Below are 16,881 nucleotides of genomic sequence, written 5' to 3'. Positions count from 1 at the left end.
ATGTGCAATCGTTTTTCCCGAATTAGGCAATGTCAACGAAATTCCCTAATTCGGAATGGTTCGGCAGAACCAAAAAATGATTGAATTTTTTCTGAAATTTCAGGAAAAATAAATTTTTGAGTTAGTGCGTGCTAACTCCCGATAGTGTGCACTAACCTGAAAATCGGGGCCCCCGAAAAAAAAACCTGAACCACAGGAAAAATGAAATTCTCGCGGGGGGGGGGGGGGGGGAGCCTGAAAATTAAGCCTGACATGAAATTTTTACCCAAAGCAAATCTCTATTAAATATAACCCCGAGAATTTGTTTAGCATAGTTATCTTTTTGTTTTGCTTTATTGGTTTGTGTATGATATTTTATAAGGAAATATTTATATGTTTCTAGGGATTCAGAAGATGGGCATTTCTGCCATTGTTTCTCTAATTTTCTAAGGTTTTGTTTAGTTCTTTTTAATTTATGTCTCTCAACCTTACCTCTCAACTCATTCCTGAACTTTGATGCTGCTTTATCTTCTATATCAAATGAATGTAAACTACTTGATAAGCCTGCAGTTCTAAATAGTGTGATAAAACAAATTCTTGTAATAAATAAATAAATAAATACATTTATACAAGGGTCCTTAAAGAGATATGTAAGGTGAGCTAAAAAAACAGCATTGTATTCAAATAGTGGTGAAATGCTAGAGCTGTGCTAGAAACAGAACACTCATCTTAGGATTTGTTCGTTACAGTAGAATTCATAAGAACATGAAATCCAAAGGCTTTCCTTCAGATACTGGCATGGCATGTCCTTAAAGTATGTAGAGTGTTTATCAAGAACTCAATATTAGCTTTTTCCCAGATTAAAAATTTAGAAGAAGTGGTGATCCAGGAAACTACAGACTGGTGAGTGTGACAACTGTGCCAGGCAAAACGGTAGAAACTATCAAAAAGAACAAAATTTCTGAACAAATGGATAGGCATAGTTTAATGGGTCAAAGCCAACATAGATTTAGCCATGGGAAGTCTTGCTTCACCAATCTGCTACATTTTTTTGAGGGCGCAAGTAAACATGTGCCTAAAGGTGAGCTAGTTGATAGAAAGGTGATTTTTAAAAGCCCAACTTGTGACGAAATTAGGACGTGAATGAATATGTTAGGCCGGCACACACCAAGTGGATTTTAAGAGTGTACATGCCGCTGCATGCACAAATAAAAAAAATTCTAAAAAAGTGGTGGGGCATGGCGATGGTCTTAGCAAGGCATGGGCATTGGGCATTCCGCGATTTTAAACTAAAATTTGCGCAAAAATACTTATGTGCATGAAATCCCCTGCTGTGTAAGTTTACTTCTGCTATGGATGATGTGTTAGTTGTAAAGCAAAAAAGCTAGGCAGATCAGTGGGGTTTTAAATGTTGAGGCTAACAGGGGGGAAGGGAAGTTATTGAACTAGGGGGTTTAGAAGCCCTATGCCTTAACTGGGTGAACTGGAACTAACTGGGAAAAGTGGCAATGGGCATTGGTGTGCGTTTCTTTTCAAATTCTCCCACTTAGGCAGCAGTAGCATCATTTGTGCCCAAGCTCACTCCCACTTAAAATTGCGCACACGTGTGTGCACAGTCAGGCTATTTGATAACATGTGCCCAATATATGTGTGTACCTTATAAAATGCCTGGCACATCCCTGAGCACGAGCCCATGAATGCGTGCACACGTGTGCCCACAAGCTGCTTTGAAAGTTACCATCCCAATGTGTCTGGATTTCAAAAAAGCATTTGACAAACTCCATTCTGAGCAATTTCTTAGGAAATTAAAAAGTCATGGGATAGGGGGCAGTGTCCTCTTGCGCGATAGGAACTGGTTAAAAGATAGTGTACCCTTCTCTGATTTATGGGCCAGTAGGGAAGGGGCACATGAGGGTCCCAGATACAGTCCTTTAGGTTTCTCTCACTAGGGCATAGTCCAGAGGCTTCAGGAAAGGGTTCTTTTTACATTGGGGGGGCGGGGGGGGGGATGGTTTCTAATCCTCCAGGGCCTGACATGGCTGTGGTGACTCTCACCTTTCTGTTGCCCAGGCAAGATAACAAGTCTCCGTCAAATTCAAGGGATGTGAGGGTCACAAATACTCTGGAGGCTCAGATTGAGTGTTGAAAATTAAATCGTATGTACTTATACATTTTGTTTTTTTTCTATGTCAAAAAATAGAACCAATTGGCTATTCAGCAAGGTGGTAGGTCTATAACTAAGGCATGGCAAATGAAGCCATTGTTCATCATGATCAACAGAAAAACTTGAAGGCATTTTTTCATGTAATTAATGTAAAAAGAGTATGTGTCAAACTGCAGCACATACTATATTAATGTATATTAATTGTGTAGGGGAGGAGGAATAGCCTAGTGGTTAGAGCAGTGGACTATAAACCAGGAGACCAGGCTTCAAGTCCAGCTGTCACTCCTTGTGACCTTGCACAAGTCACTTTACCCTCCATTGCCTCAGGTACAAAAACTTAGATTATAAGCCCTCTGGGGATAGAGAAATACCTCCAGTACCTGAATGTAAACCAGTGTGATATCTCAATTGAGATTGAATGTCAGTATATACAAATAAATATAGATGTAGTCCTGGCCAGTCTCTGTTTAACATGAGAAGAGCTGTCAGATTTTTCTTCCTAAGCAAAAATCTTGTTCTCTTATTAGTAGTGGCTAATAAAATGTACTTCTGATAAATTTTAAAAAATTATAAAAACTGAGGTTGAGTGTTCCCAAATTGGTTCTTTATACTTCAAAGGTTTAGTTGAAAACAAGTCTTACAGAAGAAAATAACATTTGTAGTTTATTTACAGATCCATGCAAAGTGATTGTGGAAGATGAACTCATTATCACCCACGTTTTTATTGCTATTGTGAAAAATTCCCAGAACAACCCTAGGTAATAATACCTATTTCAGGCCATGACCTCTCTGAGAACAGATAGTCATACAGAAGTCTCTTCTTAAAAATGAGCAATTTCCATTTGCCTCTAATCCACTCAGTAAAATCAAGATGACCAGTACCTGGCCATAGACAGATGACTCTTGAATTTTCTTCTCCCCCAGTACAACATTACTGCTGGTAGTTCCTTGGTATCTCCACCCAGATGGTAGTATCTTAAAGATCCCAGTTACCCAAGACAAATAACTTTGTGAAGTATTGGCTTCTTCTGCCAGGGTATTGAGATGTCTTCTTACTCTTGCTGCCTGGAAAAATCAAAATGTATTACTCTTTCCACTACACCCCACAGCCAACTCTTCCCTATACCACTCTCTCTTTCTCCCTCTACTATCACAACACAAGCTCTTAGGATGTAAATTACAAAGCAAAAAGGATGAATTAGATATAGGGTAAGAAATATATGGGAATTTCACTGTTATATCAGAAAAGAAACCAGTGGAAAAATGACTTTTCTGCTGATTTTCTCCCTTGAGTTATATCAATCATTTTTCCACTTACTTATTTTGTTATTACTGAAATTCCCAGGAAAAATAAAATAAAAACTAAAATAAAAGTCGCTAGAAATATGCCATTACTACACTATTTTGTTGTTTTGGGACATAAATGATATGACTTCAGTTTTGTTGTGATGAGTCATTTCACCTCTTTCTCAAGGAGCAGTAACACATTTGACATCAAAACAATATTGACTTTATAGACAGCTAAACCATTAGGTCTTAATTTTGCAAATGATTAGGGATGTGAATCGTTTTTTGACGATTTAAAATATCGTCCGATATTTTTTAAATCGTCATTAAAGAGTGCTGCAGAGGTGCTGGCGGAATTATTCCCCTAGCAAACTTTTAGTGCCACCGATGGGAAGGAGGATGTGGGTGGCCAGAATTAGGGCAGCTCAGCACCTATGTACGGCTGCCTAACTTTCTTGCCCCAGTCTGAGCCCATCCCTTTCCCTGTTCACATTTTTGATAACTAAATTAAGGGGCTGAGTAAAAGGAACTCAAACCCAGTAACATTTCAGAAGTCGCAATGAATGCAAATCGAACTTCTGATATTTAACCCCGGAGTCTCCAAACTTTTCATGAGAAGGGCCACACAGGGCATTTTAAATCACTGAGTGGCTTGGAGGGGGAAAAGCTCTTTGGAGTTTGCTGATCTGGCGAGAGGAAGGAGAAGTCTCTCCGAGTTGCTTGCTGAGAAGAGTTTGAAAGGTTGGGGACCATGTCTGGCTGTTTGGGTGATTTGAAATGCTGGGAAAGAGTGAGGCAGAGGGCAGGGCTCCCAGTGATGCACATGTCTGACAGATGGTGTCAGTAATAATATTTCAAGATTTCTGCATAACTGGGAGCCTGCCATACATCCAGCAACCTTCCTCCTGCCTCCTTCCCTATTCCAATATTTGACCCCCGCCTCTCCCCCCCCCCCATAGGAGTGTGGTGGAGGGTGGATGGATGTCGGGATGGAAAGTTTGTGTTTGTGTGTGGTGTCCTCTGTCACGCATTCCCCATTGACTCATATTCCTTCTATATTTTTTCCCCTTTCTCATCTCTTTCTCCATCCCTACTCCTTTTCCTCCCTCCCTAGGGAGAGGCATTCACACTTGGTATCTGAATTATAATAATGATAATTTATGCATTCTGTCCCTCCAAAGCTTTCACACTTAGGGGCAACTTCCATGCCTTCTTTTTCACAGCTTTAAAGAGAGGGCAATGCAGTCAGGAGCACCAGGAACCAACATCCTTACTTGGCTGACTGCTGCAACCTTCCAGAAACCCATGTTTCAGTACCACCAGTGATTTCCTTTCTGTGGCCTACACCACCCTGCCAAAATCACCTCAAGGCTGTGCTGCAGCCTTTCTCCCTGTCTTCAGTTCAAGCAGTTCTGCAGTAAATGCAATGCTAATGCCAGCAATGCATAATGCAGCCAATCAGTGGTGGCCTTGCACTGGCATTCCCCACTCACTCCTCTCTGACATACTGCTTGTGCTTCTGACTAGGGGTGTGCATGGATTTTATTTTGTGTTATTTTCCTTTCGGGTCATTATCTGTTTGATTTCATTTTTTAAATGGTTTGGAGTGGGGGTGTTTATTTTTGGTTTGTCTGATTTCTGAGTTAGTGTGCACTGACTGAAAATATTACTGATAAGTTAAAAAGTGTCATTTGGGGAGAAATTTGTTAGCTAGAGATATAGTTCTGCATTCCCATTAGCTGTCTCCTTAGTTACTTGCTTGTGCTGCCAAGATTGCAAGATTGTGTTTGAAGGGGATGGCTCTGGTAACAAATGTAAACAAACAAATGATGTAATAATAGCATCAACTTCTAGTCAGCAAAAGCATGTAATGCAAATGCATATTTTGAATTCCCACATCCCTTTATATTTTAGGAAAAGGGCCTTGACATTTTAGGATATGCATACTTTGAATTCCCCTGGTATATGTCTGTGTGATTGGGTGGGTGGTGGGTGACTGGTGAAACAGGAAGTGACTGGGATGAATGTATGGGGCGACAGGTAGGAGAGAAACTGTTTGAAGTGATGACTGGTGAGAGAGAGGCAGCCTGGTGTGTGTGTGGGTGACCTGTCACACCATACAGTTACCCCAGTCATCCCCCTGCTCACACACACAATTGCCTCTCTCTTCACATCACCCCATACAGTCACCCCATTCACTTCCTTTCTAACCAGCTATCCCCCAAACAAACCAGGCTGCCTTCTGTCACCAGTATTTCTCCCACCTGACATACCATAGATTCACCCCAGTCACTCCCCCTCTCACTAGTCACCCTCCCACACACAAACCATGCTGCCTCTCTCTCACCAGTCTCATCCTCAACCAGTCTCCTTTCCTCACCTGGTTACCCCATTCACTAATCCCAGTCACAACCCTCTCACAGTCACCCCCTCCTCCCTCACCAGGCTGCCTCTCTCTCCATTCACCAGCCCACCAAATCTCTCTCCTACCTGTCACCCCTGTCTCACTAGTTACTCCCACACACAAACCAGGTTGGTTCTTTATCCACATCCCCCAGCTGACCCAGATCCCTCACCCTGTCATGTAAACCCAAAAATATGAGATCTGCAGACTCCTCATCAGGTGCAACAGTAAAGTTACGTGGATAACAAGCCAGCGTGCGCCGCAGCCTCTGGTCTTAAAATATGGAGTTATGTGCATTACTCTTGCCCCCGGCCTGGAATGCCCATGCCCCACCCCCAACTCCGCCCCTTTTCTTTTTCCTCGCGCATGGGTATATACGTGCACAATTTCCAGCATTTAAAATACGCACCTCTCACATGTGTGCCAGGAAATCATGTATATGGGCCTTTTAGCCTAAGAAACGCTTTTAAAATCTATCTGTCAGTGGGCACCTAGTTTACATCTCCTGCATGGCAGGTGTTATATTTTAAGCCATAGGGGGCACATGTGAAATAGTGTGGTATTGCTGACCTCCTTGCGCTATTTTGCTTGTGCCTCTTAAAGCTTAAATTTCATACGATCGTCCCTCATTTGAAATGCACTTGCGTGCTAATTTTAATGCGTAGCTGCTTAATGTATTGGAGGACTGGTTTAGCAGACATGCCGTGCTGTTGCCTTTTAGTGCATACTGTTTTTCTGTGCAAACGAAACGGTCTTAGAGGACATGCAAACCTTTAGTGTGTCGCCTCCTTAGTGTTTGTGTAGAGACCCTTTAGGTCTCCACTAGTTCCCAGCGCTCGGTTAAGGAAGCTGTAGCGGGGTATACCTTTCTCAACAGCACTTCCCCCCTCGAGGACTGCAGAGGTGGTGAGCTCCTAATGTACAGAGGGGAGGCTAGGACAGAGGGGAGCATGACCATTTTGGTTTAGATGTTGGAGGGTGAGGAGCTGTTTCTGTTACCTCTGCTTTGAGTTAGGGCCTCCCAGCCTGACTTAGTGTATCGGGAGAAAGATTCCTTCCAGTGCATCCCAGGTCTGTTAGGATCTGCCTCCCATTTTTGTGGCAAATAGATTTTCGCTAGAAGTTTGAAGATTTTTGTATTTTTGATTAAGGTGATTCGCACTGGAGTAAGGACATCCCCGAATCTGGTGGCCAGGGAAAAGACAATCTGCTGTGCCCCTTTCACTGTTAGGGAATGGTCAGTGGAGGAAGTTCTTGGACTTCAGAAGTGCTTTTTTTTTGTTTTTTTCACCTTTTGATTTGTGAGGAAGTCTTCTGCCACTCTTCCTCACACTGAAGCTGGGCTTCTGCAGCCCTGCTCCTTCCAGCTTCAGAGACCAATCACTGGGGATCTCACCCCCTTTGGGATACGGGGCACAGGCAGGGGTTTGAAGCTCGGGTGTGCTTTTTCAGGAATAAGAGAATCCCCCCTCACACCTAGGATTTCCCTTACCCATTCACATTCAGGAGGGGCAAGATTTATCCTACGAACACACAAGCAGAGAGGAGGACAAGGAGCCTAGAGTGTGAAGAAAGAAACCAGTTTGAACACGGGTGTAATCTGGAACGACTTTATTCAAAAGAAACTGTACTTTATTTAATTTGGAGTAAACTTTGGGTTTGGAACAACTAAATCTGTGCCCTGTCTGTCCCTACAGCATCACCACAGCAAGAGGCAGTATCGGACAAGGGAAGAGGATTCCACTTACATGCCTGGATCCTGAAAAGGACCCACACCCGGGGCAAACAGGGCTGGTGAAAGTGAATAATTAGAGAGTTAGCCCGGGTTTGTACTGTTTTGTTTTTATGGCCCCAGTAGAGCTCAGTCAGTACGCTGGGGTTACATCTGTAAAAACGAGACAGGGATATATTGGACCCCATTCTTGTGAGAGACAGTTCATTCTAGCGACCAGTCTCTCTCTGCTGCCTCTCTGGACTCCTCTTGCATCTCGTTCATTAATAGCAGATTCAAATTAGTGTATTACAACTGTTTCTCATTTTAGTTTGGGACATTGCCAAATTCCCTTCATTGTTGAATCAGCAGGTTGGCAGGTGAGCATAAATCATTCTGGTCATGTAATCCTTACAGTTTTGTTTTTTTTTCTTCATTCTGGCTACTTAAGAAAAGGTTTCCGTATAGAACTGTCAATGTGTAGGGGTTTAGACGGGGAGAGGGGGGGGGGGGTGGTTTGGTTTGTTGTTGTTTTTGATTTCTCTTAAGAGATCAGTATTCAAAAGGGTTACCTTAGCAAAACCCCAAGATTTGAATTTCCCACACCTCTCACCAATGAAATTTAACTGGGTAAGTCATTAATTGTCAACGGTTTGGCAGGATGGAAAGAGGCAAGTCGTGTGTGTTTCTGGGGGAGGCGAGGGCATTCTAAGGGCAGGGATAAAACGTATCTGGCTAACATCGATATTCAGCAGACTAGCAGGATAAAATTAGATGAGGAAGTCTGGTAGGAAAAACCACAATACTAAAGTCGCCTGCCTGCATAACTTGAGCCAGGTATAATTCAGTGGAACATTTACTCTGCTGAGTTCCAGTGAATATCTGAGAAAAGTTAACCGGGTAACGATCCCGCATCCCGGTCTACTCATCATCAACCTCTAAAGGTTTATGAAAATAAAACTTGCTCACAGTCTAAGTTTAACGGGTTGGCTTCTTGAATAGCTCTGCAAGCATTTTTGTTATTCACTGTCCGCCCAGTTGTAGTCCCAACCTCTGTTTAAATGGGTTTTATTAAATTGATTCGCGTTCAGCTAACGACGACTGGGGTGCAAATACTCATCGAAAAACTTAAGCCAGGCCCAGCCCAATAGCCGAGTACCGACTCTTGATTCTCAGACCCTGCTGCTTAGGCCAGCAAGGAAATGCTGCATAGGCCGTGTCCGAGGTGAATGACTCAGCCACTGCTCAACAGTGACTTCTACTGGCTTGCTTGGAGGCAGGTGCAGATCATTTTTAAAGAGGGGACCAATGCCTGTACCTCATCAGCTAAAGACTGCGGTAACTGTGACTGGATTAGTCAAAGGGAGCAAAATAGAAAATCTGGAACATTCCCTTCCCCACCCCTAACAGCAGCAAATGGCCTCTGACCTTCATTTGCTGCTATGAGGGTGGGGGAGGGGAATATTAATTTGCCGAGCCTCAAACCCCTCATCAGTGTACAGCCTTGCTAGTTCTGGAATAATCCAAAACCCTAACCTTCTAGTAACAAAAGGAAGAAATCTTTTAAATAGGGAGATTTGCACAGAGCATCACCCCGAAGGTTTGAGGAGGTTTCCTGAAAGTGCCCTGTTTCCAGTGGATAGTATTGCTATTTTCCGTGGCTCAATTGTTTTATAGCTGTTGCAACGCCTACAATATTTCATGCTTGCAACACTCAACGATTTGAAAAATGAAAAAAAAACCCAAAAAAAAAAAACCCCAACATTGAGCCAAGGAGGCAGAAAAGGGAGGATGGCTTATGTTGAGATAGTAAGCAGAGTAGTAAACAAGAACATATCCAAAACTCAAGTGGGGCTTTGTGCAGATGTGCAAAAGAAATGTGATTATTTTGAACAAAAAAAATTCCAAAATGCCAAGAAGGAAGCTCCAGGAATGCAATCTGTCAACAGGCCTGTCACTTTAGTTTGCCTGAGGAATTTTTCATAGGAGAGCAATGCACCTAGGCTCTGATTTTTGTATGCGTTCATGCAAAGAAAATTCAACATAAGCAAAAGAGGGCATTACTGTTGATTTCTACAACTGATCTCCCCCCTGATCTTACTCAAAGCATCAGCATGTGTGGGTTGTTGTTTTTTTTAACCATTTGCCTTTCATAAAACATAGACGCCTTCTAAGAGTGTCAAAAATTCATGAGTAATCTATTTCTATGAAGTCAAAAGCGACAGGTTTGAGAGGGAGAAATGTAAGCAGACAAACTGAGAACGCTGGATTACTATGTGGAACGTTATAAATGTTTAGTTTCTTTAAAGGGGCATGAAATTGGGTACTTTTTTTTTTTAATGCACTTATAAGGATGCAGCATTTCTCAATCCATGGGAAATAATGCTGACCCACAATCAAAGTAGCTTATGAAGTCCACAGGAAGGTAAAAACTAAATTGATGTTCACCTGTGATTAATCCTCTCTTCCTCCTCTGCTCATAGGGGCGGATTTTAAAAGGAGCGCGAATAGCCTACTTTTGTTTGCGCTCCAGGCGCAAACAAAAGTACGCTGGATTTTAGTAGATACGCGCGGAGCCGCGCGTATCTGCTAAAAACCTGGATCGGCGCGCGCAAGGCTATGGATTTTGTATAGCCGGCGCGCGCCGAGCCGCGCAGCCTACCCCCATTCCCTCCAAGGCCGCTCCGAAATCGGAGCGGCCTTGGAGGGAATCCTCTAACGCCCTCCCCCTCACCTTCCCCTCCCTTCCCCCTACCTAACCCACCCGCCCGGCCCTGTCTAAACCCCCCCCTTACCTTTCTCCGGGGATTTACGCCTCCCAGAGGGAGGCGTAAATCCCCACGCGCGAGCGGGCCTCCTGCGCGCCGGGCAGCGACCTGGGGGTGGGTACGGAGGGTGCGGCCACGCCCCCGGACCGCCCCGGGCCGTAGCCACGCCCCCGTACCCGCCCCCAAACCGCTGCCGACACGCCCCCGAAACGCCGCGACGACCGGGCCCGCCCCCGACACGCCCCCGACACGCCCCCCTCGGAGAACCCCGGGACGTACGCGAGTCCTGGGGCTCTGCGCGCGCCGGTAGGCCTATGTAAAATAGGCTTCCCGGCGCGCAGGGCCCTGCTCGCCTAAATCCGCCCGGTTTTGGGCGGATTTAGGCGAGCAGGGCTCTTAAAATCCGCCCCATAGAGTCCTTGCCAAAGTTGCCAAATGGCTCCAGAAATTATCAGGACAAGCTGATCCAGTCCTTGCTTTACCCTATTGCTTTTCATAGTGAAATCAGAACTGTTAAGTTCTTGCATGCAGTGGGGTAAAACCAGGACTGGGTCAACCTATCCTGAAAATCTGGAGCCAGTTGGCAACCCGAAACCCCCGCTGGCTTTTCTTATCGTTGCCGTACTATTACAGGGTTTGCCAAACCTGTCCTAGGGACCCCATGGCCAGTCGAGTTTTCACAAAATCACCAAAGAATATTCATGGGATAAATTTGTATGCGGTGAAGACACAGCATAAACCGCTGTTATTCTCATGCATATTCATTGTGGATTTCCTGAAAGTCTGATAGGCTGGCGGGATCCCAGCACTGGTTTGGGAAGCTCTGGCTCGCTTCTCCTCAAGAACCGCTCGGTATCTCTGCATTCTGTCTCTTTGGCTATTCTCAACACTCACCTCCTTTTCTGTGGCATGACACATCATGATACCTCATCGTGGAATGGCTTCTGCTCTGGGTCCCTGCTGAATGCTAATCAACGAGGTAGGAAAACCTGAACTTTCACTGGTATTAGTCAGATTTTCACGGTCCCCAGCTAAATTAATCCTGGGCGGGGGACACATATTCTGAAATTAGCAGTTACATTTATGCAACTGGGTCTGGACAGAATTGGACATATTTAACTGTTCAGCTGTAGTTGCATGCATATCACCATTTGAAAGAAAAGACCATGTAAAATAAATGATGTACTTTCATAACTGTAACATACCCTTGACCCAACCTCTTGGGTCTGGGACTGACCTGGCAGTAGGTCACGCTGCCTCCTCCCCAAACTCAGGCAGGCTCCGCTGTCCCTTGGGAACTTGGCACCTGGAACTTCCACCTGGGGAACATGGGTGCCCGCAGATGGTATTTCCATCCCTTCTCCCCGGGAACCCCAAACAAATGGGACTGGAAACAGGGCTGGTAACATTTACAGCTGGTAGTGAATTTGTATATTTGTAAATTGCTAGGAGATACCAAACAGTGCCTAAACAATTCAAATAGTTTCTAGGTGATATGAGACAGGGTATTCAAATGGTGGGGCATAATTCTTCAAAGAAAAGCCCTCCTGGGCTACCTTTGTTCCCTTAAACTGATCCTCTAGCCTCTCTTCCCTTTATCCTTTCCCAGCATGTCCCAAGTTTCGCTCATGCAGCTGGGTTGTTGGACGTTGCCAGTCATATGGGAGTGATCCGTCATGTCCAAGTTGAAACTTGACTGCTGGTTGTCTCCTTGGCTCTGCTTCTGCTCTGTTGCTGGACCCATGCCCCTCTTTGGGGGGACTATTACTCCACCTACTCTTTGCTCTCCTGCAGGAATGGTTCTGTTAAATTCTGCCTGTGATGGGCCACAGGGGCAACACCTTCATGTGGGTGCAAACACCCCACCTCCAATCCGTTTCTGGATCCACTCTACTCGGGGGAACCACATTCTAAAGCTCTTTCCTTGCTAGAAGGAGTCCTGTTTCCGAGAGATTATAGCATCTTACTGTTAGTCCATGGTTCAGCTAGCAGGGGCTCCTCCTACTTCAACCACAAGGCTAAGAGTCCAGTTGCCCAGGGTTTTCAAACACCCCTTAATAATCTGTGTAAATGTCCTGAATAATGTCCAAATCGTCCCAAACACATCTTCTTCTTTAATTCTGAAGCTTAGGACTCTCTTTCTTATTTTGGGATTGAGCCAAAATCTTTTTTTCTTTCTCACAATGCCCATGTCTCATGTCAAGCTTGGGAGCTTTGCTTCGCAACTCTAGAAGCAGGGTCGGTGCTAGGTTGTTTTGCTGCCCTGTGCAAATAATTACTATGCTGCCTCCCCCCCCCCACCCCCATTCATTCATTCTCTGTCCTTCTGCCCCCCCCCCTTACCAATGGTTAGTGCCAAGGGTATTAGATGCCCTAGGTGAACCTTATAGTCTTGCACGATGCGCCTCCCCCATGCCCAATTCCACACACACAGTTAAAAGTTATGCATTTATATTTATATGAAAAATATCAAAGCATAGTAGTCTGAGGTAAAAATATCACTTACATTATATTTACATGCACTGCTGAGACGCCAAGCAGAACTCCCTGCAAAAAAAAACAAAAACCCACCTGGAACCCTTATGGTATTAGGCCTATTGTGAGTGATAGGTGTTGGGTGTGGGTTTAACCCTCTGAAAGCCCAAATACACTAATAAACTTCCTATTAGAAAAATGCCTCACCTCAGTCACACATGCAGAACATAAAGAGACCCTCACCAAATACAGCATAGAGCAACCATAAAGCAGAAATACCAACGCGCAGACAAAACCTGAACTGGAAACCACAAGATGTAAGACACGCTATCCAGTGCAATAATGAAAAAAACAGAACCATCATCATTCCTCAAACATCAAACAATAAAATCAAGAAATAAAATAAATACATAATCATAATACTAAAAACATATTAATAATATTTTCAAAAAAACCTGATGAATAAATTATCAAATAATTAAAAACTCATATACAAGTTTTATCAATTGTCCCAAACATCAATAAAATATTTCAAAACAGACACAGCAAATAACATCAGAAAAAATAAAATTAAAAAGCATTTTAAAAATTCACGCTCTCCATACTTGGGAAATTTTGATTTCCAGTCACCTTGGAATTGTCATGGAGTAGTGGGAGTGGGATGTACACACTTTCTCCTCTCACACACACACATCCCAGGCAGTCCCATTCACACACATACACACACCTATCCCAGGGAGCCTCCCATTCACACACACACATTCACACATCCCAGGCAGTCTCCTATTCACACACACACACACACACACACAAACACACATCCCAGGCAGTCTCCCATTCACACAGACACATCCATCAGAGGCAGCCTCCCATTCACACACATACACATACACATATGCAGCCCAGGCACGGGCAGTCTCCCATTCATACACCCATTCATTCCAGGCAGCCTCCCATTCACACACACACATACATTCATTCCTCCTCCACTGTTGCTGCCTGCCTGTACCTTTTACGATATGGATAGTAGCCCTTCTGTAGTTCCTCTTCCTGTGCTGGCACCACCAGGGGCGGCTCAAGGCAATCTGCTACCTGAGGTGAGGGATGATATGGCACCCCCACCCCCTCGTCCTTCCCCCATCTCGCCCCCAGCCCCTCGTCCTGCCCCCTCATACATACACTGTCACACATACACACATATATACTCTTATACACACCCACAACCTCTCTCACAGACACTGATACACTCTCAGGCTCTATGGCCCTCTCTCTCCCCCCACGCCCTACACACAAGCTCTTACTCCCCCGGATTCTCTCACATACACACACGCTCTCATTCTCACTGGCTCCCTCACATACACGCACACACCCAGGCAAACTCCCATTCATTCTCTCACCGCTCCCCCCCCCGACTCTCCAGGCATGCACACATTCATTCTTACACACACACACACGCACCCCCCCCCCCACACACACACACACAGAAACCCTCAGGCAAGCACTGATTCATTTTCACACACACACACACACACACACACACACACACACACACACACACACATACACACAGACAGGCACCCATTCTCACACAGACAGACCCCAGGAAGGCACCCATTCATTTACCCACCCACACATAGTTCTCACTCTCTCACAGATACACACACAAGGTCTCCCACACCCATACAGCCTCTCACCTAACACACACAGGCTCTCACCCTTCTCCAACACCCACACAAGCAGTTACCCATCTATCCAGGCAGGCAGTCAGCTACCCGTGCACACACACACACACACACACACACACACACACACACACACACACACACACAGTTACCCACACACGCCCATAGGGCCTAGACCTTTTTTCAGCCACTGAATTCTCCTTCTCTCTTGGGTAGCCAGTCTTGGGCAGCAGGAGCTGACGAGTTGTGTTTCTCCCGTCGTCATCTGCTGCTGCGGGGGCAGTCTCATGGCAGCAGAAGATGACGAGTCGTGTTTCTCCCGACGTCGCATTTCTCCCGATGTCTTCTCCTGCTGCCGTGAGACCCGCGGCAGCAGGAAATGACATTGAGAAAAACGCTACTCCTGCTGCCCGGGGTTGCCACTGAGTGGATCGGGCAGGGGTTTGGTTTATCCCTGCCCAATCTGATGCTTGACTTTGAAGGCAGCGTGAGGCGGCAGGTGCAGTACAGGTGTTTTGGAGGGGCACTTTTTGTGGCTTCAAAATTTTGCCGCCTGAGGCCACCGGCTCATGATAGAACCGCCCCTGGGCATGGCGACAATTCAGTACTCGCGGTGCTAGCGCTTCCTGTATTCTCATCTCATCTCAGGAGAATACAGGAAATTGTAGCAGGTGAGTGTTTAATACCATGGGGCCAGCACCGGAGGAAGAGCTGCAGAAGGGCTTCTTCTGCTGTAGCTTCTCTTCTGCTGCCACGGGTGGGATTGACTCCACCGGTGGCACCTTGGGCCTCCTCTTCCGGAGTCAGTGGGATCAGCTCCACCAGCAGCACCACAGACCTCCTTCTTCTGGCGCTAGTGTGATTGGGTCCACCGGCAGCAGCATGGGCCTCCTTCTTCCGCCTCCAGTGGGATCGAGGGCACCAGCGGCAGCGCGGGCTTCACCCTGCTCCCAACACCGCCCCGCCGGGTGTGCCGCCCTGTGTAATTGCATGGCTTGCACACCCAGTGGCGCTGGGCCTGTCTGGAAGTCTCATCACCCACTCTCACTAGGGATGTGCATTCATTCGAAACATCATTTCATGTTGCTTTCAAAACAAATTGATAGAAAAACACTCCAATTTTTGTTTTTCATTCTGTTGTTATTAGTGCATGCTCTTTGGAAACAGTGTGCACTATTACTAAATAGTATGTACTGTGTGCAAAAAAAAATAGTGTGCATTATTCCGAATAGCGTGCACTAAAAACAACAGAACAAAAAACAAAACTTTGTGTGGGTTTTTTTTTTTTATCATTGCTTAACTTCACAGGAATGCTGGAACGTGGGCTTCTGTCACAACATGAGTTTGGCTGAAACTCTGTCTTCTTTTCTTATGAATAATGCTGAAACCACATGCCTTATCAGCATTACTATGGAGTATGAAAGAAGGGGGAATGAACACATTAATGAAGCAGGGAGATTTACTGAGGGCAGACACATGCCCATAGCACAGTCATTCAAAGGCATAGTTTGGCAGTGTGCCTCTGCCCTGTGATTTCATTTCTTTTTGGCCTAGCACTTTTCTCCTTCTCCTGTGGGTTTCCAGCTCAGGCAGAAGCTGCCACTTGCTTTGGCCTCAGCACTCTGGGCCCTCATTCACAACTCCCCGAGGTTTTTCCACTTTTTCTTCCACTTCTATCTAGTCTGGCCATCACAACGATTTTATTTAGCCAGGAGCCACTTAAAGCATCTCCCTCAAACCCAATGCATGTGAAATCTGAGCCTGACCACCAGGTGTCACTGTTATACAATGGCTGAAACCTCCTTCTTCCCAGGAGGTGTGAATGCCGCTCTTGCAGCATCCTCAGCCACGGCTATGGTGAGTCCACGTTTTTGTTTTGTTTCTGCTTCTTTCAATGCAACATCTTTATGTATACTTTGGTAATTCAGAAATACCACAAAGATCCCGTACATAGAAGCATCTGAATTTCTGAGCAACACATTACACATTGCTTACAAATGAACAGCTATAAAATCAGCACCCTGTTCATTCAGTGATCACTCATCGTTCAGAGGAAACCACAGTTTCAGATAATCTACAAATCTTCTGGTAGAAAGCATTGACTGCAGCTTGGAATTTGTGGGTGCTTCCCCTCGAGCTATGTCACTGCGGCATAGGAGATTTCCCAATTTACATTGTGATATTGTAGAGCACAGGTATAACGAGGCATTTCAGCACCCAGGGCAGCAAGTATATTTTATGTCTCCCCTGCCTCCACTCTGATCTCCGCTCCTCTTTCCCTCCACCCCCTCCACTATGATCCCCAGTTATGTTTTCCTCTCTCCCCTCTTCCCCCTGAATGGTAGGAGGACCATGGCAGACTGTCTGGATATTCAACTACTACCAGTTCACACTTAGTCATTTGTCTGCTC

General features: G+C 45.3%; 1 protein-coding gene across 1 annotated transcript in view; it reads left to right on the top strand.

The window, feature by feature from the left end:
• Positions 1-16,881, top strand: part of WNT9A (Wnt family member 9A) — a 293,795-nt gene that overhangs the window by 156,238 nt on the left and 120,676 nt on the right. The gene's annotated exons all lie outside the window — the stretch shown is intronic.

This window comes from Rhinatrema bivittatum, chromosome 2 (genome assembly GCF_901001135.1).
Source record: "Rhinatrema bivittatum chromosome 2, aRhiBiv1.1, whole genome shotgun sequence".
NCBI lineage: Eukaryota > Metazoa > Chordata > Amphibia > Gymnophiona > Rhinatrematidae > Rhinatrema > Rhinatrema bivittatum.
Note: the sequence above shows the minus strand (reverse complement) of the source record. Positions and strands in the feature narration are given on the sequence as shown.